Source organism: Triturus cristatus, chromosome 10 (assembly GCF_964204655.1).
Source record: "Triturus cristatus chromosome 10, aTriCri1.1, whole genome shotgun sequence".
NCBI classification, from domain to species: Eukaryota; Metazoa; Chordata; class Amphibia; order Caudata; family Salamandridae; genus Triturus; species Triturus cristatus.
The window spans coordinates 924,944,403-924,959,551 of NC_140593.1; positions in this window are offsets into that span (position 1 = coordinate 924,944,403).

Below are 15,149 nucleotides of genomic sequence, written 5' to 3' on the forward strand. Positions count from 1 at the left end.
ACACCCCTGTTGCTTCATGCTGCACTTCCCATGCTTCTTTCTGCACCTGTCTTGCTTCTTTCTGCACCCATGTTGTCTCTTTCTGCATTTGTCTTCTCTCTTTCTGCACCTCTCTTGCCTCTTTCTGCATCTCACTTGCCTCTTTCTACACTTCTCTTGCCTCCTGTACCTCTGTTGTTTCTTGTTTGCACTTCTCTTCCTCTTTCTGCACCCCTTGTGCCTCTTTCTGCACCTCTGTTGCTTCTTTTGCTTCTTTCTGCACTTCTCTTGCTTTTTCTGCACTTCTGTTGCTTCTTTCTGCACCCCTCTTGCCTCTTTCTGTACCTCTCTTGGTTGTTTCTGTACTGCTCTTGTTTCTTTCGGCAACTGTCTTGCAAATTTCTGCACCACTCTTGCCTCTTTCTGCACCCCTCTTCCCTCTTTCAGTACCTCTCTTGCCTTTGTCTGCACCCCTCTTGTGTCTTTCTTCACCTCTGTTCCTTCTTTCTGCACTTCTCTTGCTTCTTTCTGCACGTCTCTTGCAAATATCTGTACCCCTTGTGCCTCTGTGTGCACCTATCTTGCCTTTTTCGGCTCTTCTCTTGCCTCTTTCTGCACTCCTCTTGCCTCTTCTACACCTCGTTTGCTTTTTTCTGCACTTCTCTTGCCTTTCTGTAATCCTCTTCCTATTTTTGCACCTCTGTTGGTTCTTTCTGCACTGCTCTTGCTTCTATCTGCTACTCTATTGCACATTTCTGCACCCCTCCTGCTTCTTTCAGTACCTCTGTTGGTTATTTCTGTACCTCTCTTGCCTCTTTGTGCACCCCCTTCCCTCCTTGTCCACCTATTTTGCCTGTTACTGCAATTCTCTTGCCTCTTTCTTCACTTTCCTTGCCTCTTTATGCACCTCTGCTGTTTCTTACTACACTGCTCTTGCTTCTTTCTGCATCTCTCTTGCAAATTTGTGCACCACTCTTGCCTCTTTCAGAACCCCTCTTCTCTCTTTCTGTACCTTTTCTGCCTCTTTCTGCATATCTTCTGCCTGTTTCTGCACCCCTGCTGCTTCTTTCTGAACTTCTCTTGCCCCTTTCTGCACCTCTGTTTCTTCTTTCTGAACTTCTCATGTTTCATTCTGTGCCTCTCTTGCAAATGTATGCACTGCTCTTGCTTCTTTCTGCACCTGGGTTCTAAATGTATGCATCCCTCTTGCTTTTTTCAGCACCCTCTTCCCTTTTTCTGCAACCCTTTTCCTCTTTCTGCACCCCTTTGCCTGTTTCTGCAACTCTCTTGCCTCTTTCTGCAGTTCTCTTTCCTCCTTCTGTACCTCACTTGCCACATTTAACACCCCTGTCATTTTTTTGCATTGCTCTTGCTTCTTTCTGCATCTCTCGTGTACATTTCTGCACCCTTCTTGCCTCTTTCTGTACCCCTCTTACCTGCTTCTGCACCTCTCTTGCCTCTGTCTGCATCCCTGTTCCCTCTCTCTGGACCTCTTTTGCCTGTTTCTGCAACTCTATTGCCTAAATTGCCTCGTTCTGCTGTTCACTTGCATCCATCTGCACTAACTATAACGTCCCTGAAACCTGTGTTTTTTTAGGTGAATTTCTAAGGTTTTTTAAATGCTAAATTCTAACTATCCCTGCAGAGGTAGTACATGTGCAGGAAGAGGAAGAAAGGTGCAGAAAGAAGCAAGAGAAATGCAGAAAGAGGCAACAGAAGTCCAGAAAGAGTAAGAAAGGTGCAGAAAGAACCAAGGGATATGCAGAAAGAGCCAACAGAGGTGCAGAAAGAGGTCTTGTTGCAAAGTCATCCTGTGCCCTGGGCACCCCCCAACTTTTTGTTGACTGGTGCTGGCGGTAACTGACACTGACTGACCCTGGGCTCTGCCTAACCAGGCCCAGAGCCAGTGCTTTGCTGAAAGACACTTAGAATACAGTGAAAACACCTACATACACTAGGGTACACTATGGGTAGGGGTACCCCAGTGAATTGCATGACCTCCCCTGTAATGCCCTAGTACATAATAGGGCAGGGAGATTAAAACTATCTCTAAGTCCCTAGCATATAATAGGGCATGGCAGTTTAAATCACTATATATTCACAGAAAAAACCATAGGTTTCAGGCACGTTATAGTTAGAAATTAGCATTTAAAAAACCTTAGAAATTCACTGAAAAATGATAGGTTTCAGGGATGTTATAGTTAGAAATAAGCATTTAAAAAACCTTGAAAATTCTTTGAAAAACCACAGTACACCCACTCTAAAATACAGACTGCCATTTCAAAACCATAGACACACCAATACCAGTTACTACATACCCACTCATTGATTCCTAGGTCTACAAACACATCCATTCATTCACCCATGCAGTCACTCATACATGCAGGCACATCAATACAGCACTATCATATGCACTCATACACCTATACAGACACTCACACACCACCACTCATCCATAGAGTTACTCACACACCTAGTCAGTCATGCAAAGAATCAATCACACTCCTATTTACTCATCTATAGAGTTATACACACTCCACCTCCCTTATTCATACAGTTACTAACACATACTTACTCTCTTATACATTCACTGATACAAGAACACACTCATCCATACAGCCACTTTCGCAATCACTCACTCTCATCTAAAGTCATGTATATACTCTAACACTCACATATGCTGCCTTTCACATATGTAGTTACTCACACATGTGCCACTGAGACATCCATTCGCTCGCCCACACACTCACCCATCTATACAGCCCTTCCCAGATGCACTTTTGAACCCATACACCCAGTGAATCACCTACTCACACACGAAGTCACACCCCCCCACTCACATGCACAGCCACTCAGGCACCCATACAGATACTCATACAACCAATCAATAACCCATATAGATACTAATTGTAGCTACTCACCAACCCATGCAGCCGCTTACACAGCAACTGAGAGACTGATACATTCACATAGTTTAGTCACTAAGCCATGCATTCTGTAAGACACGTTTAATCACTCACTTATACAGTCAGTCACGTACCTACCAAATCATCCATTCAGACACTCATACACCCACTCATTCTTCAATACACCTTGGTATATATATATATATATATATATTCACTTAAAAAACCATAGGTTTCACACACGTTATAGTTAGGAATTAGCATTTAAAAAACCTTGCAAATTGACTTAAAAAACCATAGGTTTCACACATGTTATAGTTAGCTGGACATTTCCCTCGTAAAAAACCAATGAAATTCCCCCGTTATAGTTAGTGCAGGCAACTATAACTCACGCGACCGCAATCCTCTGCTGATGACGTCAGATATTATATCACTGTATTTAGACACCTATTTACCCATGTCTTCTTCCGTTAATCTTTAGCTATACATATATTACATATATTTATTTTTCAGAAAGACGCATATGTAATCAGTGATGTAATATCTGACGTCATCAGCAGAGGATTGCGGTCGCGTGATTTATAGTTGCCTGCACTAACTATAACGGGGGAATTTCATTGTTTTTTTACGAGGGATATGTCCAGCTAAATATAACATGTGTGAAACCTATGGTTTTTTAAGTGAATTTGCAAGGTTTTTTAAATGCTAATTCCTAACTATAACGTGTGTGAAACCTATGGTTTTTTAAGTGAATTTGTACGTTTTTTTAAATGCTAAGTTATGTATTTATTAATATTTTTTTTTCAGGTTTTTCACCGTGCGTGCACCGTGCGCCTCGCGCACCGTGCTCGCGCTGTGGGCACTCGGTGCGCTACGCGCACCGAGCACCCACGATGCGTTGTTCGTGCTGTGCGCGCAAGGTGCCACGCTTTTTCGAAAACAAAAAAATGTTTTTTTCACCCTTGGGGGTCCTTCAGTGATCCCCTGACAAAGGCTAGGGGGTCAGGAACTCCCTACCCTGCCCCCTTTTCACGTTCTCCACCTTTGTTTTTCACTGCCTCAGACTGCGAGAGACAAAATGGCGGCCGACACTTCCTGATTTCGACCGATTCGAATGTTTACTGACATCTAACAACCAATCAGAATTGCGCTCGCGCATGGCAGGGTGCGCGCACAGTGCGCGCACGGTGCGCGCGTATAGATATTGATATGGTTTTAAATGCTATTTTCTCAGGAAATACTGAACAGATTTACACGAGACCTTCAAAAGGCACTTCCTTGACCTTATGGCTACCTCTCTGCCAAATTTCACGTAATTCTGTTTGGCCGTTCGGGCTGTACCTTCGACTAAAGGTCCTATGGAAAAATGCATGGGGAAAACGCGTTTTGGGACCCCCCCTTTTTCTCGGCCCCCGCTTGATGAATCACCCCGAGACTTTCAGGGTAGGAGCTGAACAGAGCGCCCCATTTGCTTTGAAAATTTCGTGAAGATTCGTCAACCGGCGCCAAAGTTATTCAAAATAGAATTTTGAGATTTCCTGTGGAAACTCGGTCCTAACTATAACTATCTACTGGCGGCCGCCAGTAGATAATATATATTCTATCCAATCCTGGTTTCGTCTATACAAAGCAGGCACTGACTCCATGGGATACCATCAAAGAGATTCTTTATTCCATATACTGAAGCCCAGACGCGTTTTGGCGGACAAGTCCGCCTTGCTCACTGTGTCCGGCAACACTCAAGTAAGTTCTTTTAAAGTTTCCATCACTCGTGACGAGAATAACATATTTAAACTCTCCAGAAACACACAGTTACTGAATGTCATCAGTGATGTCATTTGAGATGTTATCAGTGATGTCATCAGTGATGTCACTGACCATGTCATGAGTGATGAAATATGTGACATCAGCAGCAGTGCATTGCAGGGGCATGAGTTATAGTTTGCTCAACTAACATACAACGGGCAAATGTCTATGGTTTTGTACAAGTAAAATGTCCAGCTAACAATAACGTCCCTGAAACCTGTGTTTTTTTTAGTGAATTTCTAAGGGTTTTTAAATGCTAATTTCTAACTATAACCTCCCTGAAACCTATGGTTTTTTCAGTGAATTTCTATGGTTTTTTAAATGAAAATTTCTAACTATAACATCCCTGAAACCTGTGTTTTTTTCAGTTAATATATATATAAATACATATCTAAATACATGTTTTTTCAAAAGGAAGATGGGCATGCGGTTCCCCTCCTGGACCAATATTGACCCCAGGGACTCAATCCCCCGGGGCCCGGCCTGTAGTTTGGGTGCCCAAGGCACCCATTTTTTACACATTGGGGACCGTGGGGGGACCCTTAAGACCACCACGGTCACAACTGTCTCCCCGCCTCGTATGGGATCTGTCATTGGCGATCAAACAGAATATGGCAGTCCATTGCGAGGTACAAGGTGAGTGTCGCAGAGTGTATCGGGGGACAGTGGAAGGTGATGATTCAGAGGGCAGAACCAAGCTGAAACTGGCCATATAGTGGAGATGAATGCTACAGTTTTCTCCGTACCAGTAAGGTGGTTTCATCAGCATCTTCGTCCTCTGCTGTCTCATGTGCCTCATGTGTGGGTGGTGCTGGCCTTTCTCCAGCACTGTGTGGCAGTGACACCTCAGGGGCTGTAAGTGGAATGTCTGCAGCACTGTGTGGCTCTGACACTTCAGGGGCAGAGATGTGGATGTAGTGGTAGCAGCAGCATGCATCGGCGCCAGGCCTTGTGGCAGCAATGCCATGAGGATGGTTTTGAGGTCATTGTGGAACCCAGCGACCTCTCGCAGGTGTGCAGGCGTGGCAGCCGCTCTTTCTTAATTGGCCCACTCCATTGTCTCCGTGAGCCTCCGCATGAGTCCCAGCTCCCGGGCGAGCTTGCTGGAGCCACTCTGACTAGACAGTCGTTCTTGTCTCAGAGTCAGGACTCTGGCGATGTCAGCCATGGTTCATTGGAGAACATGGAGCGGACTGTGGGTGTCCGTTAGGGACTGTGAGTGGTCCCTGATGGGACTTAGACACCCACGTATGGCATCTAGTTTGTCTGCCATGCGGTCAAAGCCCACCTGCACCTGTTCAGCCAGCTGCTCCTGGCATCCCAACACACAGCATTGGAAGGCCATGTGTTCTTCATGGGGGTCCTGGGAGGCAGCCGTGGTGGTGGGTGCTGCCTGCTGCCTGTTGTGTGGTCTGTGCAGGGGGTGGGATGTCCCCATTGCAGCTGGGCTGCCTTGCTACTGGAGGTGGACTGCAGAGACTGTCAATGAACTCTTGGAGGGCGTTGGAGTCGAAGCTGTGGTCCTCTTCATCATCAAAGAAGAGAGGTTCAGGCTGCTCTGCAGGAGGTGTTGATTGTCCCTCTGCAATGTGAAGGGGAGATGCAATTTGACAATCTGTTCACATGTGTGTTGTCAGATTGTAAATGTTCACATACAGACTGCATGACTATGTACATCGTGGTTGTTTTGGAGGGGCTGCCTATTTGCTGCGGGACAGTGGACATTTTGACAACATCACTGATGTGTGTTTAAACTTGTAGATTGTCGACTCACATTTCTCTGCAATGCCACTTGTGATTGGCCAGTGTCTGCACCCAGTAGGCACCAGTTGTGTCCTGTGTTTTGTTGTGGACGTGTTGCGCTTTGTGCCACTTTGCTGTCAGTGTTGATGTACTCTGCATGTTATTGGGGGGTGGCCCCTGCTGCTCTGTGTTGCTGCCCCATATCCATTTCATGTGGTGTGACTTTGACTTCTGTGCTTGTACAGTGCTGACATGTAGCATACTTGGGTACATTGTTCTCTTGGTGGGAGTTGCGGTATGGGGCACGATTTGTCTGCAGATGTGCTCTGCTCAATTGTGCATGTGTGCCATTGTGCCCATCTCCCCGCGTCCCCCCAGTCCCTGGTCGTTACTCACCCTGGTGCTGTTGTGTCCGGTCCTGTTGAGCAGGGTTCGGTCCTCCGACTCCAGCCACCGTCTCCCCACTGATGACTGTGGACACCATTTCCTCCATGTCGTCCAGCTCCTCCTATGGCGCAGGGCTCCCACCTCCAGTCTGCATTGCTGCCTTCCGGTTGTTGGCGGGTTTTAGCTTGGTTTTGCTCGACATCATTCCAGCACCTCTTGGCCTCATCCATTGTCCTCTTCAGCACTCTGACTGCATTCACCTTGTCCACAATGGACTGCCATAGTCCATTTTTTGTTGCAAATGACACAGTGGAGGTGGCGAACAGTTGTTGATGGTGTTCGACCACCTCTTCCTACTCCTTGCCCTTCCCTGACCCTGAGGTCCCGGGCTGGTCCTCTGGGGGTCTTGTGGGGTTCTGGTTCTCCTCTGTACGTGCTCCGGCAATATCCATTGTGCTTGGCTGTTGTTTGGCTTTTGTTTGTCAGTTTTTTTTCTACTTTTTATCAAACCTGTGTTTATTGAAAGTTTTGCAAGTACATCATAAGCTTTGACAATCACTTCGCTCATCGCAGTGAGCGTTGGAAATACCAACGAGGCGGAGGGTGTACATAATAACACAGTGCCTCAATAGTGTTCTGGCCCCAATCTCATAGTGAATGCTGAAATAAAGAGTATAGTTTCTAACAAAGGTGGGGCTTGGGCCAGTCCCCCGCAATCATCATATATAACCAAACAACTTGATCTGGTGACCCATCTTTCTTTTGTGATGGTATTTTATCAAATCCTTCCAACTGGAAGGTGTCAAACAAAGTACAGTAATGTTATATAAAAACAACGCCCAGATAAAGAATAACCGAAAACCCAACACCCCTCCCTCCTCCCAAACAATGGTGGCAGCAAGGTGAAACTAGTATACTCAACATGAGATAGTAGCAATAAAATCAGAATTGAAAGAGATGTAACGCCCTGACAGACGGAGGACTGACGGCCAGTGGGAGCCCCCTGGAGAGGAAGGTAACGAACGGTCCCCATTTGAATTCAAAATTCTTGTAGTTATCCCAAAAGATATCAGACATTCTTTCTAGGCTGAGTAGCTTTCATAACCGGGAGTGCCAAAGGGAGATCGCCGGGGCTTCCCTCTGCTTTTAGGCGGCTGCTAAGGTCACTTTAGCCACACCTATACACAGCCACATGATTGCCTTGTCTGCTCGAGTCTGGTGTTCCAGGGCAGGATTGCGAAGCCCCAAGAGAATCCCTGCCATGGTGGTCGGGATAGGGTATCCCAGAATGTCTTTGATGTGTGCAAGTATTTCTTCCCAAAAGGGGCATATAGTCGAGCAGTCCCACCAAATGTGCTGGAAGTCGCCCAGGAGCCCGCACCCTCTCCAGCATCTGTCAGAAGTGTTGGGAAAGGTCTGTTTGAGCCGGGACGGGTAGAGGTATCAGTCCATCATGGTCTTAAGGTGAGCTTCCCGAAGTTCTATGGAGTGGTTGAATCTTGTGATGTCGATCCATAAATGTGACCACTCCTCCTGTGAAATACTGCGTTGCAAGATGCCCTCCCACATAGACATATATCGTGGACATGGAGAGAATGTAGTAGTGAGTAGGAAGTTATATATGAACAAGATCACCCCTTAATAGTGATGGCTTCGGAAAGGAAGGATTCAAATCTTGTAGGGGGACGAGTGGCTGCTTCTCGTACTTGTGGAGTGAGAGCCCAGTGCAGTCGCAGAGTGTAGTGATATCGTTCCGTGTTCTCTAAACTATAATCCGGTTTGCAGTTGTCAAAGGTGAGGGGGTCAGCATTATGAAAAAGGTGCATCAGAGCAAGGCATCCTCCCTCCCTCTTGGCGTCAAAGGGTCCCTCGTGTAAACCTGGGGGGAAAGCTGGGTTGAAATTAATTGGCGTAAATGGCGAGGGAAAAGTCGTCCATCGATCGTCTTCTGTGACCGAGTCCCACACCTTCAGAGTAGTGCGTGTAGGAGTACTAATGTATGCATTCTTGGGCCTGTCTTTCTTGGGGCGCCAAGATAAATCCCAAATCGTCCTCCCTACTACATTACGATCCATGTGTAACCAATGTTTATCAGATTCTCGTTTGGACCACTCATTCAGCCTGCTCAACTGCGCTGCTTTATAGTATAATGCTATATCTGGGAGTCCAACTCCGCCCTCCGCTCGGGAACGGCGCAATAAAGAAAAAGGAAAACGGGGGCGCCCCCCTTGCCAAATGAATTGAAGAATCATGGATTTAACTCGACGTAAAAAGTCCCTTTCTAATTCTATGGGCATGGCTTGGAATAAATAGAGGAGCTTGGGAAGGAGTGTCATTTTGACAGCATGAATTCAGCCAAGCCATGAAAGAAAGAGAGGTTTCCACTTCGTAAGGTCCATTTGAACACTTGTAAGAATGGGGGGAAGTTGGCAGTATAAAGTCCCTTCTATCCTAGGTGCTAACTGAATCCCTAATTATTGTATGGAGGAAGTGGTCCATTGAAGAGAAGTAAGGGGTTGAAGCTTGCGCAGTTAAGCTTGTGGAAGAGTAAGGTTAAGGATGTATGATTTTCCAAGGTTTATTCTGAAGCCTGCCACTGCTTCACATCGCTCGAGCTCTGATTGTAAGGGAGGAAGGGACTTAGCGGGGTCAGAGAGTGACAAGAGGACATCGTCCGCAAAGAGGGAATTTTTGTGTGAGTCCCCACTGAAGGGTATTCCTTGAATATCGGAATTAGCTCTGACCGCCAACGCCAAGGGTTCAATACTAAGAGCAAAAAGCAGACGTGAGAGGGGGCACCCCTGTCGGGTACCTCTAGAGTGGGAAAAAGAGGCTGAGTGTACCCCATTGACTTGAAACCTGGACTGAGGTCGAACGGAGTTGGCCCGGATCATAGTAATAAATTTAGACGCAAACCCAAAGCTCATGAGGGTATTAAATAAAAATGTCCAATATACCCTCTCAAAGGCTTTTTCAGAGTCCAGACCAACCAGGACAGTGGGGATATGACATCTGTTGGCCTTCACTATTAGGTGTACAATTCGGCGAGTGTCATCATGTGTTTATCGCCCCTTGATGAATCCCAATTGATCTTGGTGTATAAGGTTGGGCATAAGATTGTCCAGTCGTTTAGCTAGGATGGAGGAATAAAGCTTCGCGTCTATATCCAATAGGGCGATGGGCCGGTATGAGGCGCATAGTTGGGGGTCTTATCCTGGTTTAGGTATAACAGAGATCATGGCCTCGGACATTGATCCGGTAGTCTCTCCCTCTTCCGCCATTTTGTTATAAAGCTGTGCGAGATGTGGTGTGATGTCGGGGGGAAATGTTTTGTAAAATAGGGCGGTGTATCCATCTGGTCCCGGGGCCTTGTGGGGCTTGAGAGCTTTTATAGCAGCAGTTACCTCTTCGGAAGTAATGGGGGCAGTGATTGTATCATTCCATTCGGGAGAAACCTATGGGAAGTGCAGTGTCCGGAGATAGTCTCGTTGGGCGTCTGAGTCTAACTGGTCCCTAGTATAAAGGGTTTTGTAGAATGAGCCTAAAATCTTGGAGTTTTCCTCGTCCTTATGCATGAGTTCCCCATTAAGCCCCTGGATACCTCCTATGTATTCCCGTACTTGTTTGTCTTTTAGTTGCCTAGCTAGATGCTTGCCAATCTTATTACCTTGTGAATAGGATAGGTGTCGGAGTTTGAGGAGTGTGAATTCCGCCCTATTACGATAAATCGCTCTAAGTTTGCCCCTCATAGCAGTCAGATTGCGAAGAGTTTCCCTTGTGGGGTTTAATTTATGTGTGTGTTCGATAGAGGCTACTTCTTTCTCCAAAGCTTCCCTCTCTCGGGTTCGTTGTGCATTCAGTGCCGAGTTAAGGGCAATGCATTTCCCTCGAAAGACTGATTTAAACGTATCCCAGGTGGTATACTCCGAGGTATCTTCCGGTTCGTTAAGGTCAAAACATTCAGTAATGGTTTCCCTCAGCGTGGTGCAGGATTCTCTATCCCGCGTGAAACAGGACAGAAAGTACCATACTTACTATGCCAGGCTAAACATAGTGAAAATAAGCTATGATCCGACACGGAGAGGGGGAATATCTTAGCGTCTTGGAGTACCCCCAGTAAGTTTTGACTGATGAAAATGTAGTCGAGTCGGGAATATGTGCGATGGACATGGGAATAGAAGGTGTAATCCCGGGAGGGGATAGAGAGTACGCCAAGTATCTAGAAGGCCCAGGTCTTGGAAGTGTTGCTTAGTGTCAGTGGAAAAGGAGCCCAAGCCGGAGCGGTGTGAGTGAGTGCTAACTGGGTCTTTCTGCCAGATTAGGTTGAAGTCGCCCAGGAGAATCATCGGTACCTCCAAGAAGTCCAGAATCCTCCCCATTAATGCCTTTAAAAAAAAGTTTGCCCAGTGTTAGGTGCATATACTGGAATGAATGTACAAAGTTTGCCCATCAAATGACCCTTAATCATAACCCAGCGGCCGTCTTTCTCAGATTGGACGTCCAGTGGCTGAAATATTGTGGAAGAATGAAAGAGGAGGGCTACCCCTCTGTTTCGTAGGTGCAGAGGATCTATATATCAGCGGGCACTGCTTTTGGTGGAAGCGTGTGTCCTCAGCTCTAGCGAGATGTGTATCTTGCAGCGCTACTATATCGAGATGGTGGTCAATGATATATTTCTACACCTTCTGGCGCTTTTGAGGGGAGTTAAGCCCTTTAACGTTGCAGGATCCAATGGTGATCGTCATTGTGTTAAAGGGAAAAACAGTGTCATACTGCTAATGTTAGCTGTTCCATCACGTCAAGAGCCCCAGGACATCCCCAGGGGCAATTGTCCCACCAATGAGTGCTGTCTGTAAATATACTTAAGCAAAAGAAAACATCAGTAAAAAGTTTTAAAAAGCCGCCACCATTACCCTCCCAACCCTTCCTTGCCCTCCCTTCAAACCCCAGTGCAATCAAAAAGAACAGTATCAAAAACTGCGGTTGTGTAACCGCTAGCATGTTCCCGGCTGTGGGAAAGAGAATCCCACGGGGACTCAGGGGGGACAGTACCACTGAGGTCCCAGTCCACGCCCATCCCAAACAGGAGATGGACTTACTGCTTTGTGCGGCTATAGTGTGATCAGCAGGGCTGTGCATCGACTTACAAAGGCGTGGTGCCCAGTCCCCAGTCTACAGGAGCGTTCATTGAGATAGGTCTCTAGCCCATATACGTTCATCATGACCTCAGGGCTAGGGGCTACCGAGGACTCTAGGTCTCGGGGGCCCACAGAAGAATAAATCCAGGTCAAAGCAGAAGACAGCCACAGTGTAAATGCCACTTCGACTTTGGGATGCGGGATAGTTCCTACCACATCCGAAGGCAAGGTTCATCACCACGCTGTGCAACCGGTGTGCCAGACCAGCATACCCCCTCAGGTATACTGAATAGTTCAAAGCGATGGCTCCAGAGGAAGCTCCATGGAGGGCCTGCAGTGTTGGGTAGGTGGATCATGTTAATGGTAGGGGGTGCCTTTACTATCAACGGGCCGCAGGTGGGAGATTGTTGTCTCACGGTCAAAATGTTGCACCTTGGCTCATGGTCTCCGTGCCCAGTCGAACATCAGCTTGAGGAGACGCCTTTCATTCAGTTTGTTTGCGGTTCCTATGTGTGTTGACGATCCAGGGGGGAATTGGTAGACTACCTTGCTTTGTTCCTGATGAGGAGGTGTGGCCAGGGCCTGAGTCCTCTGGAGGGAAACCCAAGAGCTCCAGCCCTTCTCTCAAGTCAGTGACATGGCATTGTTTGTTGTTAAACTCGAAACTCAATCCAAATGGGTAGGTCCATCTGTACCGAATCTTGTCTTCGTGGAGTTTCGTAGTGATGGGCCGGAACAGCTGTCTTCTAGCTAAAGTGGTAGGCGCCAGGTCTTGATAGACGGAGCAGGAGTGGCCCTGGAAGGAAACGCTCCCCTTCTTCCTAGCTGCTAGAAGTACCGCTTCCTTGACTTTATAGGAATGAAACTTGACCAGCACATCACGCTGGCCGTTTCTTTTCGCCCGTCGTTGGCCCACCCACCCGATGAGCACGGTCTATTTTGATTTTGAGGTTTTGAGGACTCAGGATCTCTGCGAAGAGCCGCTCAAGGAAGGCATCCAGGTCAGGGCCCTCCGCCCTCTCTTCCAGATCCCGTATTCGAAGGTTTTTCCATCGGGCTCAATTCTCAAGATCCTCTATCTTTATATCCCCTTGGTACTTCCTCTTTCTATGTGGACTTCATTCAGCGGCCCACATAGAAAGAGGAAACAGCCTCTCATTTTTGTTTTTGTCCAGGAAGTTGCCCATTCCCGCACAAAAACAATCCTGCCTACAAAACAGGCATCCTTGCATCATGATGCAAGGGTGCCTGCTTTGGCGCTGGGCTGCCAAAACAGTGCCAGCGCAAGGGGAAAGGACAGGAATGCACCGTATTGGATAGATACGGCACATTCCTGTGCTTTCCCTGAGATGCAGGGCAATGCAGCAAGGTTTCTTGCTGTGGTGCCTAGCACCACCAATGTCGTAAATATGCCCCTCGGTGTTGGTGTAAAACAGTTACCTAGATGCCTACCCATCACTGGATGACCTAAACAAAGAGGAAAGTTAGAGCACACTCAGAACACTAATCGACCAACATTACTGGTACTGACTGGAGGCATGCTAGGATCTTAAAAGCCAGGTATTCAGTATTACAAAGTAATATACTTGCATCTATACTTTCAAATCCATTCTTTGTAGATTTAGCTCAATAATTCTTTAGGTGGAAATCCTTAATGTCTGACTGTCTTCAGCTCACTAGCCTCATCATTGTGACAGCTTGGCTTAGTTCTTTGAACCAAAAAAAAATAAATTGCTTGCCCAAGGATGGAGACTAAAGGCCCGATTTTGAATTTGGAGGTATTGCGACAGGTCCGCCCAGCCAACGCACTGCCAACCCCATGGTGAGGCCACCCTCCAGCTTAGGAGTTTCCTCCTGTTTGGCAGGCTTTTTTTTGGCAATCCCATGGTGGTCATCAATACAATAAAGGCCTGGCTATTAAAGAGAGTAAATCATTTTTCAATCTCAGGAAAGGCTTCTGACGTAGGGATATCTACCTCCAACCAATCTCTGGCAACATGTCCAGTTTAATCCAATCCTAGAACCCCCAATTCAATTGTCTTAAAAATGAACCGCAGTCAGTCAATCCGCAAATATATATCCTACCCCACAACATGGGAGTGAAGAGCACTTACACAAAATAAGTGAAAGAGTAAGTGGGCACCTCACGTACGCAACACCAGGGAGGCTACCGGCAGGTTCTCACCAGTATGCCCACGTATATCATCACTGGTTGCCCACTCACTAAAAAACTGAATTGTGTCCAGTAAAAAGACAAAAAAGAGCAGAAAGAAATAATTAACTGCCAAAACAAAGAACCCCGTGATTTACAAAGGACCATGCAATTAAAATTGAGATAAGACTGACAGTTAGGTTGCCCTCTTTATTCACAGTCGTGAGCTTACCCAGGTTAAAAGCACTGCATGTAGGTAACCTTTTCAAAGTAGGCCAACATGTTTAATTGCTATTGCTTATGTCGTGGCAAATTCGTCAGGGCACAAGGTTCATTTATTCGCCTCACTGGACAATAAATTTTGCGATGCTGATTGGCTGATAAAACAAGCAGAACAGCAGTTCTTTATTAAAAACTGACCAACCAGATACAATACCAATCAAGGCGCTTGCAGACATACTATACATCGCACAGACATGAACTTATTCAGTATGTATTTAATATGTATTTACCAGGTGTGGGCTGAGGGCATTCGTACCAGCCTCCACCATACCACAAGGGGTTGTGTTCATCACAATTACCCCTATTAGAAAAGCACTTCTGTTACTTATCGTTATACCTGTGGAGAAAATATTTCATCGTTACATATGTGTCATGCAATATGTAACCATCATCTAACTGGAGTGCGTAATTTCTATGTCGGTATCAAAGTGCGTCTATTGCCACCACTTCCATACTAGATATTAAATATAATCTACATTCATCCCTCTCATCGTGCCCGTCTCAATGCATTCACACCAATGCATTATGTGTCTGCATCTTAAAGGTTCCTTTTAACTTCAAACACCCTCATGTGTCACTTCCATATAGCGATTTGCAGGCCCTCTAGCTACATGAAGCATGCCACAATTCGCCTCGGTGTGCTGACACACACCTTCTGGCCTCACTAAACACTAAGCTGGGCACACCATGCATTCTTATAAAGCCCAAGTATACAGTGTTTGCCTCTTAAAGAAACCCAGACCAAAGGACACAGCC